At 43.1% G+C, this 23,356-nt stretch overlaps 2 protein-coding genes across 3 annotated transcripts in view; one reads left to right on the forward strand and one right to left on the reverse strand.

The window, feature by feature from the left end:
- sorcs2 (sortilin-related VPS10 domain containing receptor 2) overlaps window positions 1-23,356 on the forward strand; it is an 810,245-nt gene that overhangs the window by 315,413 nt on the left and 471,476 nt on the right. The window lies entirely within an intron of this gene.
- Window positions 8,472-23,356, reverse strand: part of LOC137374286 (uncharacterized) — a 177,672-nt gene continuing 162,787 nt past the window's right edge. The window contains exon 2 of the transcript XR_010975779.1: window positions 8,472-11,641. The gene's annotated coding sequence lies outside the window, so the exon portion shown is untranslated. The remainder of the gene's footprint in view (window positions 11,642-23,356) is intronic.

Raw genomic sequence — 23,356 nt, forward strand, 5'->3', positions numbered from 1 at the left:
GCAAATCTGTTTTTACGCAAACAATCCTTTGCTTGCATTGTAAAATGCACACATTTAAAAGGGTAGTAACAATATTAGCATCATTTGAGTTTCCACGATTGCAACTTTTTTTTGCTAATTGGCACTGTACAAGGTACAGAGAGTTTTGCTAATTTAGGATTATCCTGTAACTCACCAGAAAGCTGCACACAAAAGTCAGAGAACCAGGGCTACAATGTTGTAGCCATATCTCCGAACAGCACTCCCTGCAAATGCAGCTTCCCATTGGGAGCATGAGATTATGGAATCATCCTGTGAACATTTAATAAAAACACTCTGCAATTTCCTTCCAGCTTCTAATAAAGAAAATGCTTGTGAAATCCTTAAGGGCAGTAGGCCATTTCTAGTCCCTCTTCACTCCTATTCAAAGTTGCATTTTAATAAATGAACAGTTTAGTTCTTAATTGGCTTCGTAAATAAGCCTGAAGCAATCATGGATTGATTCCATTTTGTTGTGAAGATGTTGATGACTAGTTAACTCAATTACCCAGACTCTGCAGAAAAAAACCTGTGACATAACTGAAAAAGTCTATTTAATGGTCTTCAGACATTGATAATTTCATACTGAAATAGAATAGATCAGTAATTTAGGGGGAAATATTGATGGAATATATATTTTTATAAGTACAACTAAATATTATTATGTTTACAAGAATTTAGATTTTACAGAGGGATTCAAACTTAAAACAGTGACAAATGGACTCTTATCTGAACAAGAAACAAAACACTGCAGATGCTGAAAATCTGAAACAAAACAGAAGATGCTGGCAACATCCAGATAATCAGACAGCACCTGTGGAGAAAACAGGCAAAACATTTCAATGAATTTTTTCCTCAAGGGTCCATACCTGAAACATCTTATTTGTTCTGTCCACAGAGCTTCCTGACCTGCTGAGTGTTTCCAGCATTTTCTATTCTTAGAGTCATATAGCACAGAAACAGGCTCTTCGGCCCATCGTGTCTATACCAGCCATCAAGCACCTAACTATTCTAATCCTATTTTCCAGCACTTGGCCCGTAGCCTTATATGCTATGGCGTTTCATGTGCTCATCTAAATACTTCTTTATTTCAAATTTGCAGCATCCGCAGTATTTTGCTTTTAGTCACCATAGTTGTTGGGATCTTAGACACAAAGTGAAACCAGGCACTTCTATTTTGTGTGACATTGATCAGATGGTTCATAGAATAAGGCTCGTGGAAATGCTTACCAATCCTGAATTTTTGATCATTTGAGAGCATCTGGTTGTCCTTGCAGATATTTAGTTGCAAGTGAACTAAAAAGATCTGACTGTCTACGATTTGCTGGAATTGTCTGACATCATGACGAAAGTAGCAAAGTGATTGATCGACCAGGTTATTGCTACGGACAGGTGAGAGTTGATAGGGGTAGTTCCCCCTTTTCCGCCCCTCGACTGACCAAAGACAGCATGTTTTAAAAAAGTTTTTTTAACCCCTGAGTACAGTAATTGTCAAGAACAGACAAATGACAAGTTTTCTCGCAAGTCTTTAAAAGAAAAATGTTAATTGTACAATACCTGAAATATACACAACTACACCCACTCTCTCACTCATACAGATACACACACACTCAAGAAAAGATAGAGATTATAAAGTAACATGCATTTGGGTCTTATGATTTAAGAGTTCTCTGTTACACTTGCTTTTCCCTGGGGTGAAGACTTGAAGCGGTGCAGGCTTGTAATCTTTTCCCTTGTTCGTTGAAGAAAAGCTTGGTAGGTTTAGGAGGATGGATGAGATGTTGCAGATCTCTCCTGTTATAGTCCAGTCAAAGGCGAAACCCTGGTACAATTTCTCAGGTGGGGAGTTCAAGGCCAACTCCAGTCTCTGCCTACATGCAGCTTAGAAGCTGGTGGTGTTAAGCAGTGTCCTTTCTCTTCGATGGCACAGGTGTTTCTCTCTCTGTCTTTGTCCCGAATGTACCTTTATTAAAACTCTATCAGAAACCTAGTTTCTGTCATGTAACCAGAGTTTCTCTTTCATTTAATTCATAAATAGTTTCTGAAGGCTAGGCCATTGTCAGACAATGGAGTTCAGGTGTCACTCAATCACATACCATCCTGATAAAATAGGGCTTTTCACAGCCATTCTCTGGAGTTCAAGCTTGGAGTCAAAAAGTCCGCCACAGTATTGCTAACCCAACTGGTTGGAGAGATACAGCCATTACCATAGGAAGGGCTGTTTGCATCTTTATGACTTTTCAAAGATATGTCCAGAAAGATCATTTGTATTTTAATGACTTTGCCAGGCATGGAAAATAGCTCAGGGTTCTTGCAGTGTCATGTTATTGGCAGGAAAGAAAAGGTCACCTGACCTCTCAACTCTTTTTTTTTGTTTTACAGAAAAAGTGTCCATTTCGGGTTTATTTCATAAGTTCATTTTATAGTTTATAAGTTCGTATTGCGTGAGCGTGAAATTATAGCTAACATAAAATTAAAACAAGCAGTGCTGGAAATACTCAGGTCTGGCAGCATCTGTGGAGAGATAGATAGAGTTAACGTTTCAGGTCGATGACCTAATGAAAGGTTATCGACCTGAAATGTTAACTCTGATTCTCCACAGGTGCTGCTAGACCTGCTGAATATTTCCAGCACTTTATGTTTTTACTTTAGAATTCCAGCATCCGCAGTATTTTGCTTTTATTTTATAGATAATATAACATTTATATATTTAAATGTAATATCATGTTGGGCAATAATGAAGAAGGAGATATAAACCTTTTACCTCACTGGTATCTGGATCTGAGATGAAGTTCAGAGCTAAAACAATCTTTCAAATCCTGTAAAGCAATCACACTAAAAGGTTCTGTTACTACAACTGTGTTCATATATATTCTGTTTCTCCCTTCCTTATCTTGTAATGATCTTTTACTCCCTCGGTGTGGGTGAGGGTGACAGTCCTGTCTTCAATACTTTTATTGGAAGCGTTCCTGTTAAGCAGAGAAGATGTTTTAAATCGCACAAACTTTTCCACTAAAATTAGTGGCTTGGTGTCCATGCAGCAGGCATCATTCCTCATCGAAGAGGTTGAACAGGTGGCTTAAACCCAGGGCTCTTCTGTAACCATCCATTAGAATAGGCATGAGAATGACCTAAGGTGGCAACTTCAATTTTACTCTTCCTCCCTGTAGGGGAGTGGGTTTCCTCCATTCGTCATTTATGCCTGGTGCTTCAAAACTGAGGTTGAGAGCTCACCATGTGTGGCACTGGCAATGTGTGATTTCAGGACTTCTTTTGAACTGCAATCTGCCTGTGATTCTGTTAACTTAGCAGTTATTGGATTATACCTCTTTTTTTTCTTTGTGTTTCTTTCAAAAAGATACTCCAGGATCACTTCAAGCAAGATTAAGTGGTTCCCTAGAGGGGAGGGAAAATTGGAGGGCGAGTCATCCTGGGTCATTGCCACATACCTTCTAGCTGTCAGTTTTTGAGTGGCATTGACAGAGGTCTAGCAATAAATACACTGCTTGTCTTGTTAGCACAGGTGTGGCCTACAGGGACAAGAAGGACTTAGCGAAAACTGAGAGATTTAATACCTTCAGCCAAAAAAAAAATGACCAATGTCACCTCATTTAGCTTGTAATGTCTTCCCAGTGTACTCAACAATCATTCCTGTATGGACACTGATGTGAAAAAAATTATAGTTGCCCATTTACACAAGGGTCATATTGGGTAGATTTGACTCTCAGTGAGGATTCTATAATAACAAAATGGCTGGACAGTGGTCCTATAAATGAGTTGAATATCTGATGTTCCTGCTCGAGATGCTACTGGGTGGACATTACTAAAATAATGCAGAAGGCTTCTAAATTACCTGAGGTAGGACACGTTCGCTAGCAGTTTCTACTTGCTGGATTTCATGTTTTTTTAGGGGTGGTGGAGTTATCTTTATCTCTTCCCACAGCATGCGTGGCACTCAACTGAGAGGGTAGACAGAAGGTCTGATGATGCCTCTGTGTAGCCTCTGTTGACAAAGCATTAGAGTGGATCAGGTGGATTCGGCTGCTCTAGTTTCTCTCCCTCTCAATGAAGAAATATTTGTCTCTGTTTAGTGGCTCCTCCTAAAACACCAGCTGGACTGGGAACAGACTGAAGGAGGGGAGGGGAGGAGGGAGGGGTTCTCACTGGTCTTTGTGTTCTATTGGGATGTTGAGATTTCTCTTTTCAAAAACAAAGGAAGAATGTCTGTTTTTCTTGAAAATTAGCAATCTATTGACAAAATTAGATTCTCAGAAGTGGCACATTTTAAAGTGTGTTTCTCCACAGTTTTGTTAGTTTGTTAATCATACTGAAAAATGGGCATGCTCTTTATTGTATTTAATAGAGGATTCACTCCCAGGGGAGATTTTCTACAAACAATATTTTTATAATATATACTTCATTATAGCAAGCTCTTGAGCTTTGTGATATTTCACCAGGATTAATTTCCAACTTGCTGCCTAAGTGTTAAACTGGTTTTGTGTATCAACTACCCAATTTAGTGAAACTATTCATTGTTTTCTATGCAAATTAAAGTTGAACAGTTCCTATAATGAGCAATCGATCCACAAATCCTATTTTATGTCTGAGCAGCAAGTTTAAAATCTAAAAGCAAAATACTGCAGATGCTGAAAATCTGAAATAAAAACAAGAAATGCTGGAAATACTCAGCAGGTCTGACAGCATCTGTGGAGAGATAAGCAGGTCACTGACTTGAAACGTTTACTCTGCTTCTCTCTCCACAGATGCTGCCAGACCTGCTGAGTTTTTCAAGCATTTCAAGTCTAAAATCTACCTCTTCCTCTCTCCCTGCAGACAGGTGGCTTGTTTCAATCAGAGTTTTCCTTTTCCAGTATTAACAGTTGCCTTGGATTGTGCACCATATGATGTGGGTTTCAATGACTGCACGAAGTACACACATTGTACAAAAAACCTTGTCAGAGATGCTCAATACTTGCTGTGATGGAAGGGTTAATGTTGAGGTATGAACTTCAATGGGCCAACTGACATTCTCCCATCTTTGACTTGTCATGTAGTGTTATTTGGTACATTCCTGAGAGTGGACTATTCTGATTTAATACTACTGGATTGCTTCTTTGTGCACATAAAAAAGAAAGACTTGCATTTATATAGCATCTTTCACAATCACTGGAATCCTACAGCACTTTACAGCCAATGAGGTATTTTGAAGTGTAGTCACTGTTGTAATGTAGGAATTATAATATTGGTCAGGAAACCGGGGATAGCACACCTACTGTTCTTTGAAATAGTGTCATGGGATCTTTTACATCCACCTGAGATGGCAGATACGGCCTTGGTTTAATGTCTCATCCAAAAGACAGTACCTCCGACAGTGCAGCACTCCTTCAGCAGTGCACTGAAGTGTCGGCCTTGATTTTTGTGCTCAAGTCCGGGAGCAAGCCTGACAAATTCCTGAGTGAGAGTTTTACAATTACTAAGAATAATTATGAGACTTTTCTTGAATAATGACATTATTTATTATTACAGGAAGAGCAAACGTTCATTACAGTGGCCTGCTGTATATAAGAACATACAAAAGCTTGGAGCAAGAAGAGGCCATTCAACAGCTTTGCAAATCCATTTCATGTATGTTTATTCTGTTATGGACTCTCTTCCACTATATGTTGATCTCTAACTTTAAGGAACACAAAGTTGCTGAGCTACACACCTTGAAAAACAATCATGTAGCACTATTAATATCGGTGACTGTCAATCTCCCTTCTCAACACATATTGATTTAGGGAGTTTTTAAAGGTGTCAGTCGACTTCAAATCAGTTACCTTCTCAGGAACTCCAATTCCTCTGTCCATTATCCTGTGGGGGAAACATTTTTCTTCTAATCTTTGACCTTGCCTGAGAATTGTGAGTTTTGTACTTGTGTGTTCTAGTCTTATACTTATAATCCAAGTTAAATAGCTTGACTACTTATATGGTTTTAGAGTTGGCTCTGTGGTAGCACTCTAACCTCCGAGTCAGCACATTGTGGTTTCAAGTCCCATTTCAGATTAGGGGAGTTTCTAGATTCCTTAATTATTCAATGAATTTTGGAAAAAAAATGCAGTAAGGAACAGATATTTTAGATTTAAGTTACATTCAAAATGCAGGCTGCAGAAATTCTGTCCTCATAGTAAATTGAGGCTGGAGCTATATTCAATAGGATTGGATACCAGTACGCAGTAGCTTTTACATTTCCTCATTTAAGATAAGTTGTGAATATATCATAAGCAATAACAGCTGCCTTGGATCATGTGTCATAGTCACAGCATAAGTTCCAGGTTTAGATGACTGTAGACAGCACACAAACCTTCCCAGTTGCAGTAAAACTTTTCAGACCATGTGTCCTGTCTCAATAAGCCAGCTGTGCATTGAGTCCATAAACTACATTTGAGGGATAACTACATTTTCTGACTTCTTGGGCTGAATTTTCCAGGCCCCATGATGGCGGGCCTGGAGGTGGGGGAGCCAGGAAAATGCGTCAGGGAGCCACGTCGGGATGGCTTCCTGACACATTCCTGCCAGCAGGGAACTTTTCCAGGGAGCGGACTGGGAATTGGATTGGCTGCCTGCTGCATAGAGGCAGGCTGTTGAGCCCCCAATTAGGGATGATTTTATGGCATTTTGCTGCCAGCAGACTAGCCCCTCACCCTGTGTGGTGACCGCTAGATCAGTGAAGATAGGCCTCCCTGCTGCAGGCTGGAGACTACATAATCCCCAATGGGTCTGTGAGCATTAAAGGCCACAATCGGGGCTGCAGCTGAACCAGTGAAGGGGTATCTCCTCCATCCCAATGGACCTGCTGCCCTAGATTTTGTTTATTTCTGCCAATGCTCTGGAGCTCAGCAAGGGCACCTCCAATATGAGGCGCCGTCAAGGTCCCTGACTTGTCTCAGCAATGCCCACCTCACCCGGTGGGGCTGCCGAGGCCCCAGAGCTGCAGGCCCTCTCACTACCCATAATCGGTCAGCAAGCGTGGTGGCAGATGATTAGGAGGCCACCTCCCCGAAGATTGTGTCATCAGTCTCACTGCTGGAAAATGCGGGCTCGAGACTAGCATTTGGCCCCAAAGTCGGGTTCCTAAAGCCCGCGGCAAAATCCAAGCCTTTGTTTCTGGTAGCGAGACTTCCCAACTGATAATGGAGGTATGGGCATGTGCTTTATTTAGCTTTCTGACTCGTTTAAAAGAAAGGTAGGAAAATTGTGTGCAGCATGGCCCAGATTTCCACTATAACGCCCGCACTAGAAGTGCAAAGTTGGACAATTACCCTTTTCACTGTGCAACGAGGAGAGATTACACAAACTAGGGTTGCATTCCCTGGAATTCAGAAGATTGAGGGGTGATTGGATCGAATTTTTCAAGATATTAAGGGGAACTGATAGGGTAAAAGAAAGAAAGACTTGCATTTATATGGTGCCCTTCATAACCACTGGACATCTCAATGCACTTTACAGCCAATAAAATACTTTCTGATGTATAGTAATGCAGGAAACGTGGCAGCCAATTTGCACACAGCAAACTCCCACAAACAGCAATGTGATCATGACCAGATAATCTGTTTTTGTGATGTTGATCAAGGAATAAATATTGGCCCGACCACTGGGGATAACACCCCTGCTGTTCTTCGAAATAGTGACATGGGATCTTTTACATCCACCTGAGCAAGCAGATGGGGCCTCGGTTTAATGTCTCATCTAAAAGACAGCAGCTGGAATTTTATGAGGCAGCGGAGGTCCCACCCACTTGCTTAAAGGTTGAGGAGAGCCTGCTTCCGCCAGACCTGGAAGCCACACATGAATTTTGCATAGCCCAGGCCCTTAATTGTCCTCGGGCAGGATTTCCACCCCTCCGAGGCAGGAGGTTCTGCCTCCAAGAGCTGCTGGCTAATCAGTGGGTTGGCAGCTCTTCAGTCCCAGCAGCCACTGGAAGTGCTGGCCACTGCTATGACTGCACCCAGCGTGTGGAGCACCATGGACAAAGGTAAGTGGGGTTTCGGGCTTCGCCAGGGGCAATCAGTTGGGCCTCGGCGAGAGGGTTGGGGATCTCTCAGGAGGGCGGCAGAAGGTACACTAGCAAGGGCAGCTTGTACTGCTGGGGGGGGCCTCTGGAGGGCACAGGATGCCCGATCAGGAAGGACCCCCTGCTCCGAGCACACAACTGCTGACAAAGTGCCCGGCTACCGCTGGTAATATACCGGTGGCAGGAGGAGGCCCTTAAGTGGTAACTAATTGGCAACTTAAGGGCCTCATTTGGCCTAGGGCAGATGGGCCGTTTGCCACCTCCTCCGCTGCTGGTAAAATGGCAACAGGGGTGGGTTGATGACAGAAACGGCACCCCCAGCCTCCCACTCGATTTTAAGCTCCCCCAACCCCCCCCCCCCCCCCCCGCTTTCAGAAGGGGCATAAAATTCCAGCTAGCACCTCCGGCAGTGCAGCACTGTACTTTATTTATTTAATTTATTTAGAGATACAGCACTGAACCAGGCCCTTCGGCCCACCGAGTCTGTGCCGATCATCAACCATTCATTTTATACTAATCCTACACTAATCCCATATTCCTACCACATCCCCCCACCTGTCCCTATATTTCCCTACCACCTACCTATACTAGGGGCAATTTATAATGGCCAATTTACCTACCAACCAGAGCACCCGGAGAAAACCCACGCAGACACAGGGAGAACTTGCAAACTCCACACAGGCAGTACTCAGAATTGAACCCGGGTTGCTGGAGCTGTGAGGCTGCGGTGCTAACCACTGCGCCACTGTGCCGCCCTGTACTGGAGTGTCAACTTTGATTTCTTTGCTCAAGTAGTTAGAGAAAAACTATTTTCGCTGGTTGGAGAGTCTACAGCTCAGAACATAGCCCAAAATTTAGAGCCAGGCCTTTCAGGAGTGAACTTAGGAAACACTTCTACACACAAGAGGTGGTAGAAGTTTGCAACGCTCTTCCACAAATAGCAGTTGATGCTAGGTTAATTATTAATTTTTAACTCTGAGACTGATAGATTTTTGTTAACCTAAGGTAATAGAGCATATGGGGCAAAGACGTTAGGTCACAGATCAGCCATGATCTCATTGAATGGCGGAAAAGGCTGAAGTGGCTAAATGGCCTGTTCCTGTTCATATGTTTCTAACAGCGCCCATTTTGCGCTTGTTCTCACAATGAATTTCTACCCCCTGGTTTCAGCTTTGAACTTTCTGCTGGGCCGCTGTCAGCTGCAGACCCATGCAGTGATGTGTAATTATTGATGGCACCAGGTAGTGAGGGGATGGGAGTCATGGGTGGTTGAGGACAGCAGTGATCTGAAGCACTGCTAATTCTAATTTTCTGAGCACAGAAATCAGTAGAAGCTGCTTGTGCAGCAATGAGTTTGCGATGTTCAAGAAAGCTTTTCAACAGATTTGAAATGCTTTTCTCACCCAGAAGAGTTAACAACAGGTTATCAATCTCAAAGCTGATGAGTGCATGGAGTTAAGATTTATTTTTAATGTTCATTTTCAGACAAAGAAGCTTTCTTCTGCCTCATTTTCATTTTCTGATACTCCATCTTCTTTGTTAACATCTGGGTGGAGACTTCTGAGATTGCGGCATTTCTTGACACAAAAAAATCCCTTTTACTGACCCCCCTAGTCAACTTGATTCAGTGCTTTAACAATATGAAAATTGGTGCCTTGTTCGACTGAAAGCACCAAGAATCCTCAGGGGAGATAATGAATGCTGAGCTGTTGTGAAACTGATAGCCAGGACTGGCTAACTTTGACACATTTTTCTGTGTTGATATTTGCTCTTTGTGTCAATGCTCTTATAACTAATTAAGTGTTTCCCTTGTATTTTGAGCCAAGTGACATTTCTAAGGCCAGTTTGACCCAGTTTCATGGTAGCGTCTGTCTTTTGTTGAAAATATGTTAAGTTAGAAGTCAAAGCTACATGAATGCAGCACAGCTCTTGTGGTAAATGTCATTAATTGCTGCTCCTGGTCTTGCTCATCAGGATGTTTTCAAAGGAAACCTTGGCTTTGAAATCCTCTTTGTTGCATTCATTTCTTTGTTTCTCTATTTTTGTATTTTCTGCTCTGCTTCCCACTATCTTTTCATTAGTCATTAAATTCTATTCCTCTGGCAAGAGCACTGGGCCTGATGACAATGGCGTCCAGATGTAGGCTGCTAATTATTTGTTGTGATCTTGAATGCACTGCCTGAAAGGGTGGTGGAAGCAGATTCAATTGTAATTTTCATAAGGGAATTGAATAAATATTTGAAAAGGAATCATTTGCAGGGCTGTGGGGAAAGATCCATGGAGTGGGACTAATAGGATAGCTGGTTCAAAGAGCAGTCACATGCAAGATGGGTCAAATGGCTGCTTTCTGTGCTATAAGGATCTATATTTCAATGATTTCCCTCCACCAGTGAGGGACGTAGCTCACTATGAGTAGAATCTTGTAAAGCATCAAGACTTCGAAGGGTTCAGCTCCTCTCATGTAAACAAGTGTCAGGCTAGAAATGTAGGAGGATCTTCTTCTTCTTCTTTGGCCTCCTTGTCTCGAGAGACAATGGGTAAGCGCCTGGAGGTGGTCAGTGGTTTGTGAAGCAGCGCCTGGAGTGGCTGTAAAGGCCAATTCTAGAGTGACAGGCTCTTTCACAGGTGCTGCAGATAAAATTGGTTGTCGGGGCTGTTACACAGTTGGCTCTCCCCTTGCGCTTCTGTCTTTTTTCCTGCCAACTGCTAAGTCTCTTCGACTCGCCACACTTTAGCCCCGCCTTTATGGCTGCCCACCAGCGCTGGCGATCGCTGGCAACTGACTCCCACGACTTGTGATCAATGTCACACGATTTCATGTCGCGTTTGCAAACGTCTTTAAAGTGGAGACATGGACGGCCGGTAGGTCTGATACCAGTGGCGAGCTTGCTGCACAATGTGTCCTTGGGGATCCTGCTATCTTCCATGCGGCTCACATGGCCAAGCCATCTCAAGCGCGCTGACTCAGTAGTATGTATAAGCTGGGGATGTTGGCCGCCTCGAGGACTTCTGTGTTGGAGATGCGGTCCTGCCACCTGATGCCAAGGATTCTCCGGAGGCAGCGAAGATGGAATGAATTGGGACGTCGCTCTTGGCTGACATATGTTGTCCAGGCCTTGCTGCCATAGAGCAAGGTACTGAGGACGCAGGCTTGATACACTCGGACTTTTGTGTTCCGTGTCAGTGCGCCATTTTCCCACACTCTCTTGGCCAGTCTGGACATAGCAGTGGAAGCCTTTCCCATGCGCTTGTTGATTTCTGCATCGAGAGACAGGTTACTGGTGATAGTTGAGCCTAGGTAGGTGAACTCTTGAATCACTTCCAGAGCATGGTCGCCGATATTGATGGATGGAGCATTTCTGACGTCCTGTCCCATGATGTTTGTTTTCTTGAGGCTGATGGTTAGGCCAAATTCGTTGCAGGCAGCTGCAAACCTGTCGATGAGACTCTGCAGACACTCTTCAGTGTGAGATGTTAATGCAGCATCGTCAGCAAAGAGGAGTTTCCTGATGAGGACTTACTGTTATTTCAGAGAGGATGGCTAAGCACCAAACAAGAACTGGAATCCACCTATTAAAACAAAGGTTAGTTTTTTAAAAATTACTTTAGAATATACACTGTTTATAGGATCTATTGAAAAAGGTATAGGAAATTAAATGTGCACGTTTATGAGAGCTCTCTTGGGTCATAAATAATGTTCCTCTAAGCTGCGTGGCAACGCAAAAACCGAAAAGTCCCCACACAGGCCGCAAACATGTTGGCTCCTTTAAAATACCATGCTTACGCAGTCACACAAAAATTTAAAGGGGCAGCGCACTTAAACAAATCACCCACGCACTCCACAAAAAAAATTAGATCGAGTGTTGGTCATAGACAAAGCATTTTATATCAGATGTCTATGTCTTACACACTCCTGCACTCTTCCTGTGAAACTACAAGGAAGAGCAGAGGAGTTTGCAGGAGGTCATAGACGGGGTAGTGGTGTAGGCAAATAGATGGCAGATGCAGTTGAAAGCATTGAAATGTGAAGTAGTGGCTTGTGGGGAAAAGAACAATGAAAGGAAAACATTAAGGGGCCAAAATTATTGGATTGCTGACAGTGCAATTTGGGTGGATCACTGAGGGGAGCAAGAATTTGGGTTCGACCAGGATCAACTTGGTTTCGTCCCTGTAATGCCCATTCTTTCTTCCAGTTGGGAGATAGGTGAATCTGCTACCCAGTCCCTCCCCTCTTCCCTATCTTCTCTCCACTCAGCTCCAAATAAGTGCCAAGAGTTCATTGACTTCTTTGCAACTAAGATTGAGATAATCGGATCATCTGCCTCAGTCGCTTCCCATCCTTCCCCTAGACTTGACCTTGCATCTTTCTCTCCTCTCTCCTCTCACGCCCTCTTTGATCTCATCTTATGCCATCATCATCCCCCTCCTCAAAAACAAACTTTGACCTTTCCGTTCTTGCGAACTACTGCCCTATCTCCAACCTTCCTTTTCTCTCCAAAGTCCTTGAACATGCTGTTGCCTCCAAAATCTATGCCCATTTTTCCCTATACTCCATGTTTGAATCCCTCCAAACACGCTTTTTTCTCCCGGCCAAAGTATCAAAACAGCTCCGAGCAAAGTCACAAATTACATTCAATGCCTGTTACAAAGGCAAACTATCCCTCCTCGTCCTTCTCAACCTGTCTACAGCCTTTGACACAGTTGATCACACCATCCTCCTCCAATGCATCTCCACCATCGTTCAGCTGGGTGGGATTGCACTTGTCTGTTCCATACTTACCTTGCCAATCATAGCCAGAGAGTCACCTGCAATGGCTTTTTTTTGCTGTTCCCACACCGTCACCTCTGGTGTCTCCCAAGGATCTATCCTTAGTCCCCTCCTATTTCTCATTGACATGCTGCCCCTCAACAACAGCATCCAAAACCAAGTCAGTTTCCACATGTACGCTGATGATACCCAGCTCTTCCTCACCACCACAACTCTCAACACCTCCACTGGGCCGGATTTTACCAGCCACCCCCCCCCCCCCCCCCCCCCCCGACGTGGGGGGTCATGGCAGTGGGGCCCAGAAAATACCTCCGGGAGAGGCCCACCATGGGCCTGGAAGGCCCCGCCCCATATTACTAGCAGTGGCGAGGCCTCGTGGCGACCCCCCCAGGTGATGGCAACTTAATTTAAATATTTAAATAAACTTTAATGAATGCATAATTACTTACCTCGTCACAATGGCTGTCCCACACTGATATTCCAGCCAGTTACCGGAACTTGCACGCCTTCAGATCTCCGTTTGGAGATTCGAGGCGGCACACTGATAGGGAGGGGGGAGGAGTGAAGTTTATGGGGCGGGGGGAGCGGGGAAAACTCTTGCTGTTGGTTGAGGGGATGGTGGGAAGGGGTTGAAGGTCAAAGTTACTAAAGTTGGGGGGGTGAAGTTCAGGATTGGAATAATTATTTTTGGTGGGGAGAGGGCAATTAATAAACTGATTATTTTTGGGGGTGGGGGGTGTTGGTGGGAGAGGAGATTGCAGCTTTGAATAAAACTTTAAAATACTGCCATGGGACCTTCTGCATCCACCTGACCAGGAAGATGGGGCCTCCGTTGAGCATCTAATTTGAAAGACGGCACTTCCAACAGTGCAGCACACCCCGTAGTATCAGCCATGCTTTTTATGCTGAAGGCCTAGAGTGGGGCTTGATCCTAGCATCTTATGACTCAGAGGCGAGATCACCAAGGTTTCGGTTGTTTATTGCTTAAAGCACATTACTTCCAGCAAGGCTGTTTTTAAACATCTCAGTGGCCTTTTAATGAACTGTCAATAACAAAGCAAAGTCCAGCTTCTATGAAATCTTCAGTCTTCCAATGAATCTAGCTCCACAATTTAAATATAAATCCTCAAAAACATATACTTAACAAAAAATATCGAAGTACTTTCGTAACAATATGTGTCTGTATTGTAGGTGACGGATTGTTGTGAAGGGGCAATGTGGTCAAATGTTCAGATTGCCACAGTTTAGCTTGGCTTGTGAAACACAAGACAGTCAATGAAGAATCCACCCTCTCTCCAATATGGAATGCTAATAGAAATGTATTTCAGTCTCGTGAATATACATAAGTAGTTCTGAAATGTCTCAATTCTTTTTCTCTGTTCTCTCCTGTGTTTATATTCAGAATTGCTGCAAGGACAGCTGTAATTAGAGGCTATACAGCTTTTCTTTTACAGAACCTGGTTTAATGCAATTGTTTGCTTTACATTTTCTTTTAAAAGTCACTGATAACATTGTGTCTAAGGGGTAGGAACATTTATAACTACTACATTGTGTAACTGAAGTTATCTGATAAATTTTATGAATATGTGCTATTGGCACAAAAGCCTCACTTGCTCGAGCGTTTCTCTGGAAATTTGAGAAGAAGCATGTGGCAATGATTTCACAATGTGCTCTTCGAACAGGTGAGGCTTTGTGCCGGGGGAAGCATTTGTAAAATGTATCCTGATGCACAAACAATCATTTAGTATTGTGGTTGTTTTGAACCATCACTGGATAGCAGAATGGAAATGTTTTTTTGCTATCAAGCCTCAGGGTGCCAGGAGGGCACTGCATGTGAATTTGTGATGGGAAATTTGAATGGCCACTGTCAGTTCACTTGCCTCTTGCCCTTCCACTTAAATCCTGTGTTAGCTAACGTAAGATTAGTGGTACTGTGCACAAGATGTCATGAAGATAATGTTAAAAAGTGGCAGCTTTTTTCCTGCAGATTATTTACTTGATTGTACAGTGCTGCTCAACTCACAAATACTTAACATGTACAGTCCAAAGGGCAAAAGTAGGATAGATCTCTGTCACTCAGCAATGTGTTGATGCATATTTCATGTACAATTAAAATTATAAACTAGATGGGTTGTAATGTTATGCAAGCTGACAATGGCTATGTTAATTTAATGCTCCATCTTATGTAAGTGCCTTAATTTGAACCAATAAAATTGTTCCAGATTTTCTTGCCAAAATAATGGTGAGGCTAATGTGCTCACTATTATTTATGCGCAAATGGTCCAGCAAATTCAGGCAAGTGGCAGGTTGTGCAGTTAATGTAAAAATTCAAAAGTTGCTGTCCGAGTTGCCCCGTTCCGTTGTCAACTTCAAAAATGGCATCTTTCTGTCTGCTTCACCTTTGAAATGCATTGAATGATGTGAAGTTGCTGTTTTGCGTGTAGATATGTGCTAACCTTGCTACATATGGTTAAATCTTACTGCCAATCAACATTTCTGGCTTTGAAAATGAATTATTACAAGTGTGGCTTCTCATTCTTTCAGGTTTTAATTGTTGTAGATGTTTTTAAAATTTAATTTAAAATTAAAAACTTTTTTTTAACTTTTCCTTTCTGTTTTTTTAAATCTCTCTTAGTCTAATCTTTCTTTCCTTGTCTTTCTGCACATGATTTGGCATTGAATTCACCCACTCTAAATTACATTTCCATCTCCGTCCTTGCGCAGTTAATTTCACAATCCTTCAACCTGATTGGTTAAGGAGATTCAGTCTGGTCCCTCACTGTGATGTTATCAGTTTACATTTTGAGTACCATACCATGCAAAAAATTGAAAACCTAAATGTGAAAGGGCAAGTCTAACTAACGGCAAATGCCATTAGATACCTAGCAACGGAAACATTTGGTTCTTTAACTTTGGACCTATTTAAAACCCAAGAGAGCAGAATCGAGTGAGAAAACTGCTGAGGTTGAATATAATCTTGTGTATGAAACTTTTCTATTTGAAGACTTTTTCTGCTCCAGCTGTCCAATTAGGAGTCTTTGTCATGATGATCAGTCACTTCATTGACTATTTTTTAAACTTAAAACCCAATTCATTTGAAGCTGTATTGCCATTTTACAAATACCACTAAAGAGTCTGTCCTGGTTACTTCATTTTATTTGTACATTAATAACATTCAGAGAATTGGCAAATTGAACTACACAACAAACTGTTTTTGGGGAAAGTTTGTTACTATGTGGAAGATATGGTTGAGGCCGAAGACTTATTATTTCTTTATCCTTCTAAGGTTTTTTGTTAATTTTTTGTTATCTTTTCACCGATACACCAGCAGTTAATGTTATCTTAGTGACAATAAAATAAGAGTGGAATCAACAAGGAAAAGCATGTATGGTGGACACCCTATCTCAAAACTGTCCTGTTCTGCAGTTTCTTTTCATCCTTCGTCTTATCCAACGCATTAACAAAAAAACTTTTTCTCTTCCTTTCAGGTATTAAGGGATGCAAGCTCCTGCAGCTTATGGGGAACAACACCCCTCCAGATCTTTCTTTCCCTTCACTTCCCTCTGACCCCATTCCTTCTCCTAATCTCACCCCTTGCTGTGTATTCACAATACCTTCTCACCTTCCCCTCTGATGCTGAATGATCTGTACTTAGCAAAGGACCCAGTTTTATCCCATTACATCCCCACCTCAATAAATTTCATGCTCAGCATGACTTTGAGCTCTTCTTTCGTCACTTTCGCCTCTGGGCTCACATCTTTGACTAGGAGTCCTCTCCCCAACCAGTGGACCCATTTGTCTGCCTCCAGTATTCTCCCTCTTCCTGGACCCCTCCCTCTGGCCTCTTACCTGCTCTTGATCTTTTCATTGAGAACTGTCAGCGTGACATCGGCCATCTTGATTTCTCCATTCCCCTCACTGGCCTAACTGCCTCCTCTTCACTATGGACATCCAATCTGTCTATACCTCCATCCCCCACCAGGACAGTCTGAGGGCTCTCCGCACCTTCCTTGAACAGAGGCCCAACCAATCCCCATCCATCACCACCCTACTCTGCCTGGCTGAACTTGTTCTCATATTGAGCAACTTCTCCTTCAGCTCCATTCACTAACTTCATATAAAAGGTGTTGCTATGGGTACCCAGATGGGCCCTAGTTATGCCTGTCTTTTTGTAGAGTATGTTGAACATTCCTTATTCTGGTCCTACTCAGGCGTCCTCCCAACTCTTTTTCCAGTACATTGCTGACTGTATCGGTGCCGTTTCCTGCTCCTGTCCCAAACTGGAAAACATCTTCAGCTTTGCTTCCAAGTTCCACCCTTCTCTCACCTTCACATGGTCCCACTTTGTCACTTCATTTCTCTTTCTCGACTTCTCTGACTCCATCCCTGGGGATAGGCTGTCCACTAATATTCATTATAAGCCCACTGACTCCCATAGCTACCTCGACTTCACTTTCTCACACCCTGCCCCCTGTAAGGACTCCATTCCATTCTCCTTGTTCTTCCATCTCCGATGCTTCTGTCCTGATGATTCTACCTTCAACAACAGCACTTCTGATATGTCTTTTTTCCCTCAACCGAGGATTCCCCCCACCCTCAACCATGTCCAATCCATTTCCCACATGTCTGCCCTTACCCCTTCCCCTCCCTCCCGGACATGATTCTCCTTGTCCTCATTGTCACCCCATCAGCCTCCACGTCCAAAGTATCATCCTCTGCCATTTCTGCCACCTCCAGCGTGATGCCACCACCAAATACATCTTCCCCTCCCCTCCCCCATCAGCATTCCGAAGGGATCGTTCCCTCTGCTACACCCTGGTCCACTCCTACATCACCCCCAACACCTTGTCCCCTTTCCCACAGCACCTTCCCATGCAATCCCAGGAGGGGTAGTACCTCCCCTCTTACCTCCTCTCTCCTCACCAGCCATGGGCCTCAAACACTCCTTCCTGGTGAAGCAACAATTTACTTGTACTTCTTTCAATTTACTATACTGTATTCGCTGCTCACAATGCAATCACCTGTACACTGGGGAGACCAAACGCAGATTGGATGACTGCTTTGCAGAACACCTCCGCTCAATCTGCAAGCATGACCCGAGCTTCTGGTTGCTTGCCATTTAATTTCACTGCCCTGCTCTCCTGCCCACATTTCTCTCCTGGGCCTGCTGCAATGTTCAACTGAATCTCAATGCAAGTTCGAGGAACAGCACCTCTTCTTCCAATTAAGTACTCTACAGCCTTCTGGATGCAATATTGAGTTCAACAATTTCAGAGCATGACTGCCTTTCTTTATTTTACTTTTTTTAAACCATGTGGTTGTCCTAAACTTTTGGACAGAGCTGTTTATTATTCTGGCATTAACACTCTCTCTGGACTAATGCTTTGTCTTTTAATACAACTATTAGCACTGCCTTTGCCTTTGTACCATGACATAGAGTCATAGAGAGATACAGCACTGAAGCAGGCCCTTCGGCCCACCGAATCTGTGCCAACCAACAACCATCCATAATGTGCCTTCCCCAGGACTAGTCCAGATGTGATGATAGGGTTTTGTCTCCAACAGTCACCACGCATACCCGGAGCACAGGAGAGGTCACCCGACCCATCACTCCCTCCTGTCTGCAGCAAAACCGCACTCACCTCCCGGAGTCCAGTTCATCAGTTCATCCTTATTCTTTCATAATTGCTGCAGCTCACTTTAGTTCATAAATGTTCCTTGCAAAACCTTGACAACAGGACTCAGCCTTTCAACCCTTCAAACCACCTTCGCCAGTCAATTAGATCTCGGTTCAACTGTACATCAACTCCATTTAGCTGCTTTGACTCTGTATCCTTTGATACCCTCAACAAAAGCCTGGAAGTGAAGACGGGATCAGGTCATTTAATCTCTCCTGCCCTCTGCTCTTTCACACACCTTCCCTTTTGTTCTTCTTTTCCCCCGGCCGCTTTTCACTTGCTCAAAGCCTATTACATTTCTAACCTTTTCCAGTTCACAGAATTGTTACAGTGCAGAAGGAGGCCATTCGGCCCATCTTGTCCATACCGGCTCTCTGAAAGAGCAATTCACTCAGTTCCATTCCCCTGCCTTCTGCCCGTAACCCTGCACGTTCTTCCTTTTCATATAACAGTCTAATTCCCTTTTGAATGCTTCAATTGAACCTGCCTCCATCACACTCTCAGGCAATGGATTCCGGACCTTAACCACTCGCTGCGTGAAAAAGTTTTACCTCATGTCATTTTTGCGTCTCTTAGCCAATGCTTTAAATCTTTGCCCTCTTATTCTCGATCCTTTCATGAGTGGGAACAGTTTATCTCTATCTACTCTGTCCAGACCCCTCATGATTTTGAATACCTCTATCCAATCACCTCTCAGCCTTCTGATGAAATGTCACAAACCTGAAACGTTAACTCTGTTTCTCTCTCCACAGATGCTGCCAGACCTGCTGAGTGTTTCCAGCACTTGCTGTTTTTATTTCAGATTTCCAGCACCTGGAGTATTTTGCTTTTATTATTATGGTGGGACAAACCACTTTCACAGATGATGCAAATAAACAATGCGCTAACACTTCCTGACAAAACTTCAAAACTCTTTGGAGGCTGCATTGAAAACATTCACAGACATCATTTATGCCCTAAATTTTTTAGAAATGAATTAAAATTGATACCATCACAAATTTCATTGGTATTCTAACCCTTTCGCTGATATAGCACCATATCCCCATATAAAAATGGGTGTTTGAATTTCTGTGTTGATTGCTCAAGACCTTCGATTTATATAGCTGAGACTGACAAATTTGTGGCAATTTGGTTTGTTGCTCAACTTTTCAAGCTGCTGTTTCTGCATTATTAGTTTTGCATGACTTTCTTTGGCTGCTTGAATTTTAGGCAACATAGGACTCTTTTTGCAAATCTGTAACCACAGCACTGTTGTGGACGGCAGCCATAAATATCAGAATTCCATTGGGCTTTCCGTTAGCTGTTATGGTTTGGAGCAGGAAGGAAGGCAGGTCTGATCTCATGATCTGACGATCATTCAAATTGTCTCAGAAGGTTTTCAGACCCTGAAATACTTACTGACCACAATGCACAAGTGAAATTGCCTTTGACTTATGTTGGAGCCTGTTCTGCTTTTCAAGGGTGCATCACACGTAGAGCTACGAGACGCAAATTTCAAGCAAAGTTGGATTATGCTATGTTGAGAAATTTCTTGAAAGGCGAGCTGGGTAATTATTTAGCCACAGGATAGATGCAGATGATTGAATACTTTTCAGGAGTGAATGGTTTTGATGCTGGTAGAAGCACAGTTGCGTTATCAGTGAAACAGAATTGGAGAGGTTTGAATAGTATAGTTCGGCAATAGAATTAACAACCTGGAATTTCACTCGATTATCTTGGATGCAGGAGGAAAAAAGTCACAGAGCAGTCCCTTCACCTCTGAGAATATTGGGGGTTGGGAGCAGGAAATTAGGAAATCCAAAGTCCTTCTGGAGCACTTCCACCATAGGTTTAACGGGAGTGTGGTGCAGTGATGATAACTTAGGAGGGGATGCGCTTTTAGCCTGTGTAAGGAGTTCCATTTTCGCCCATCCCAAATGATGTCATTTTGAAGACTCCTAATGCCGTGATTTCTTGCTTCCTCTAGTCTCAGTAGTGGATGGATATTGGCACACAGTACACTAGATGATGCCAGGCATACCAACCTAATGAATGGAGCAAGTGGAGTCCACCTGGCCGCAAAACTTGGACACCCAAAGAGAAGGCAAATTATCTTACATAATACAGTCTCCTTACCAAAGGACTCAAGGAAGCACATCTCTTTTCTCTCTTGGAGTGGCGGAGGTGGGCGGGGTGTTGGGATTACGAGAACCACAGTTTTCAGCTTCCTTTGGTGAAGTTGGACACCTTATATACTCCCCTAGTGGTGTGGGTGTCTGCCATTGGCGTGCAAAGGAGAAGCCCCCCCATTCCCACCAACCCCAACCCGAAAAGCTCACTCGGGTCCTTGATGGAGTTTCCTGGCACTTATGCCAGATTGCAGCTTTCATGGCTATTCAGCTACTCAGTATTTTGAGTAGAGTGCATGATTTGCATTATCTGTGGAGCGCTTAGACTGTGTAGACCAAATGGCCTTTTTTTTATTTCATATTTCTTATGTCCCAGTAAACCGGGTAATGTACTGAGATCCTGCAATACCCATGAGGGTTGGCTGCTGTGTACAGCCGACAGCAATGGTTATTGATGTTTAATAACCATCTTCCTAACCTAATACCGCAGGCAGAATTTGTTACAACTTTGCATCCCCTCATCCTTCTCCTTTATTATTTAAATAGATAATGTCTTCTTTAATATTTCATGAGAACACCAAAACAAACTGTCTGACAAGACTGCCAATAAGTTACATTGACTTGCTGCTGCTTCTGAAAGCACTTCATTCTTTATCTGATTGCTGATGAGCATGAAGCAGTTTGTGCTTGTCCTCAACATGTGGAGTTAAGAATTCTAAAGACTTTCTGTTATAAATTTTCTATCATTCTATCATAAAAATTATAAATCGTTCACATTCATTTTCATCCATTAATGCTTGTATCTTCCAAGAAGTATATTTTCCCTGTAGGTTTGTTGCTATTGGGAACACAAATATAGGAGTCGATTTTATGAATTAACACTCCCAGCACAGAGCTGTGCTCAATCGGAGCTCATATTGGAAACATCAAGTTATCATACACAATTTTCCATTCAATTTTGGATCGTTCAAGTGAAAATGGGCACAGAGTCTTGCACAATAGGGATCGAGAGATAGATGTATGTTGAAAGTATGGGTTAAAGGAGGCTGAGTGTCACCTTTCATCTCTCAGACCTGCTTTTAAATCTAGCATAGACTGTAGGGATAAAAGGACCAAACTCTAGGAAGTGTTAATTCACCTGAAGCCTCCTAAAAAATGTTATAAGATTGAATTCATGGAACTGTTTCAGCTACATTTATATCTGCCACCAATGGAAGCAGCACAGAAAAGGTTTGAGCAGGTTATGTCTATGACATTAACGAATTTCAGTTAGAGTTTTATTTGTGGCCTGCAGGGAGACACTCAACAGAGACAAATGGATAGCAGTGAGAGATCATGGGCAGAATCTTACCTTTAAAGATTTTCTGAAGTCAGGACTAAAAGCCGGTCCTGACCCCACTGGTGATGCCTGGTTGCCTGCCTGTGCCATTTTTCCGGAGGTGGCTCAAGAGCGCCATCTGATTAAGGATAGTGGACATTCACCAATAGCATGACCCAGTTGGACCAACTGGAGGGCCCGCTGCCTTGAACTGTCGACAGCCCCACCAAGAGAGGTGGGCACTGCTACGGCAGGCAGGAAAATGTGAGGGCGCCCCAAGATGGAGGCACTCTGTGGGGAATTGCAAATCATTTAAAATGATTTGTGGCCACAGCTGCCAGGCCAACATTTTGGAGGGGACCCCTTCCACAGGATGGCCTGTGTCTGCAGCTGTGCCCCTGTGGCAGAAACTGCCCAGGCTTTGCTGCCCTCCCAGCCTGCCACCAGGAGGCACCTCCAGGGACCTGCCAGGCTTCGCCAATAGCATGGGGCCTGTCCACCATCAGTAAAATCCCGGTGCTGTCCCCAGTCTTTCCCCAATTGGCCAGGTAATTGCCACTCATTGGCTACCTGTGCTAGCGGGCAGGTAGCCGCGTCCATTGCTCACCCACCTCTGACAAAATTGGCCAGAGGCAGGAGCACATTGGGTGACTGACCCGCCATGTCATTCTCAAAAATTCCCCCACTGGCTGCCACCAAAGCTGCCTCTGCATGGCCGATAAGATTCTGCCCCATGGATATTAGCGAGAGACTCCACAGAGACTATGGATATTCGGGAAACTCCACAGAGATTATAATATTAGCAAGAGACTCCCCAGAGACTCAAAGATAGTAAAGAGAAATCATATACACAAGATTAATGGATAGTGAGAAGTAACTACCCAGTTGAAGTGCAATATACTTGACAGATTTAAGATTTTTCTGGTCTGGAAGTAACGTTTACGGATGTCACCTAAATCCCTGAGGTTAGGCTGTAGGTCTGAAATTAATTTCCTTCCATCTGTTGTTATTTATAAGATTAGTTGAATGTTTCATGTATGTTGGTGTTATCCTTTTTATTTATAGTCATTAGTTAGAAACTGCAAGAAAAGTAATCTGTGGATTTCTTTCACTTAATATTCTGCCACTTTTTATAAGTGCACTGTTGCAGTCCTCATGCTGGTTGCTCAAAATAACTTCCTTTCTCCTTGGCAGTACTGGTTGAAAAAGCTTTTAACTGAAATTCTGGTAAATAATTCATTTTTCTGCTCTAGTTCTTGAGTTGCTTTTTTTGGTCCTTTATGGGCTTGTGAGATGCATTGAATGCTGAAAGGATTGGACTCTACATGCACTGAAAGCTATTAAAGATGTACGTTTTACAATTAAGTATCCTATAGTTGAAAACAGATAATTCCATATCTAGTTTGTGTTATA

This window comes from Heterodontus francisci, chromosome 1 (genome assembly GCF_036365525.1).
Source record: "Heterodontus francisci isolate sHetFra1 chromosome 1, sHetFra1.hap1, whole genome shotgun sequence".
In the NCBI taxonomy this organism is placed as follows: Eukaryota; Metazoa; Chordata; class Chondrichthyes; order Heterodontiformes; family Heterodontidae; genus Heterodontus; species Heterodontus francisci.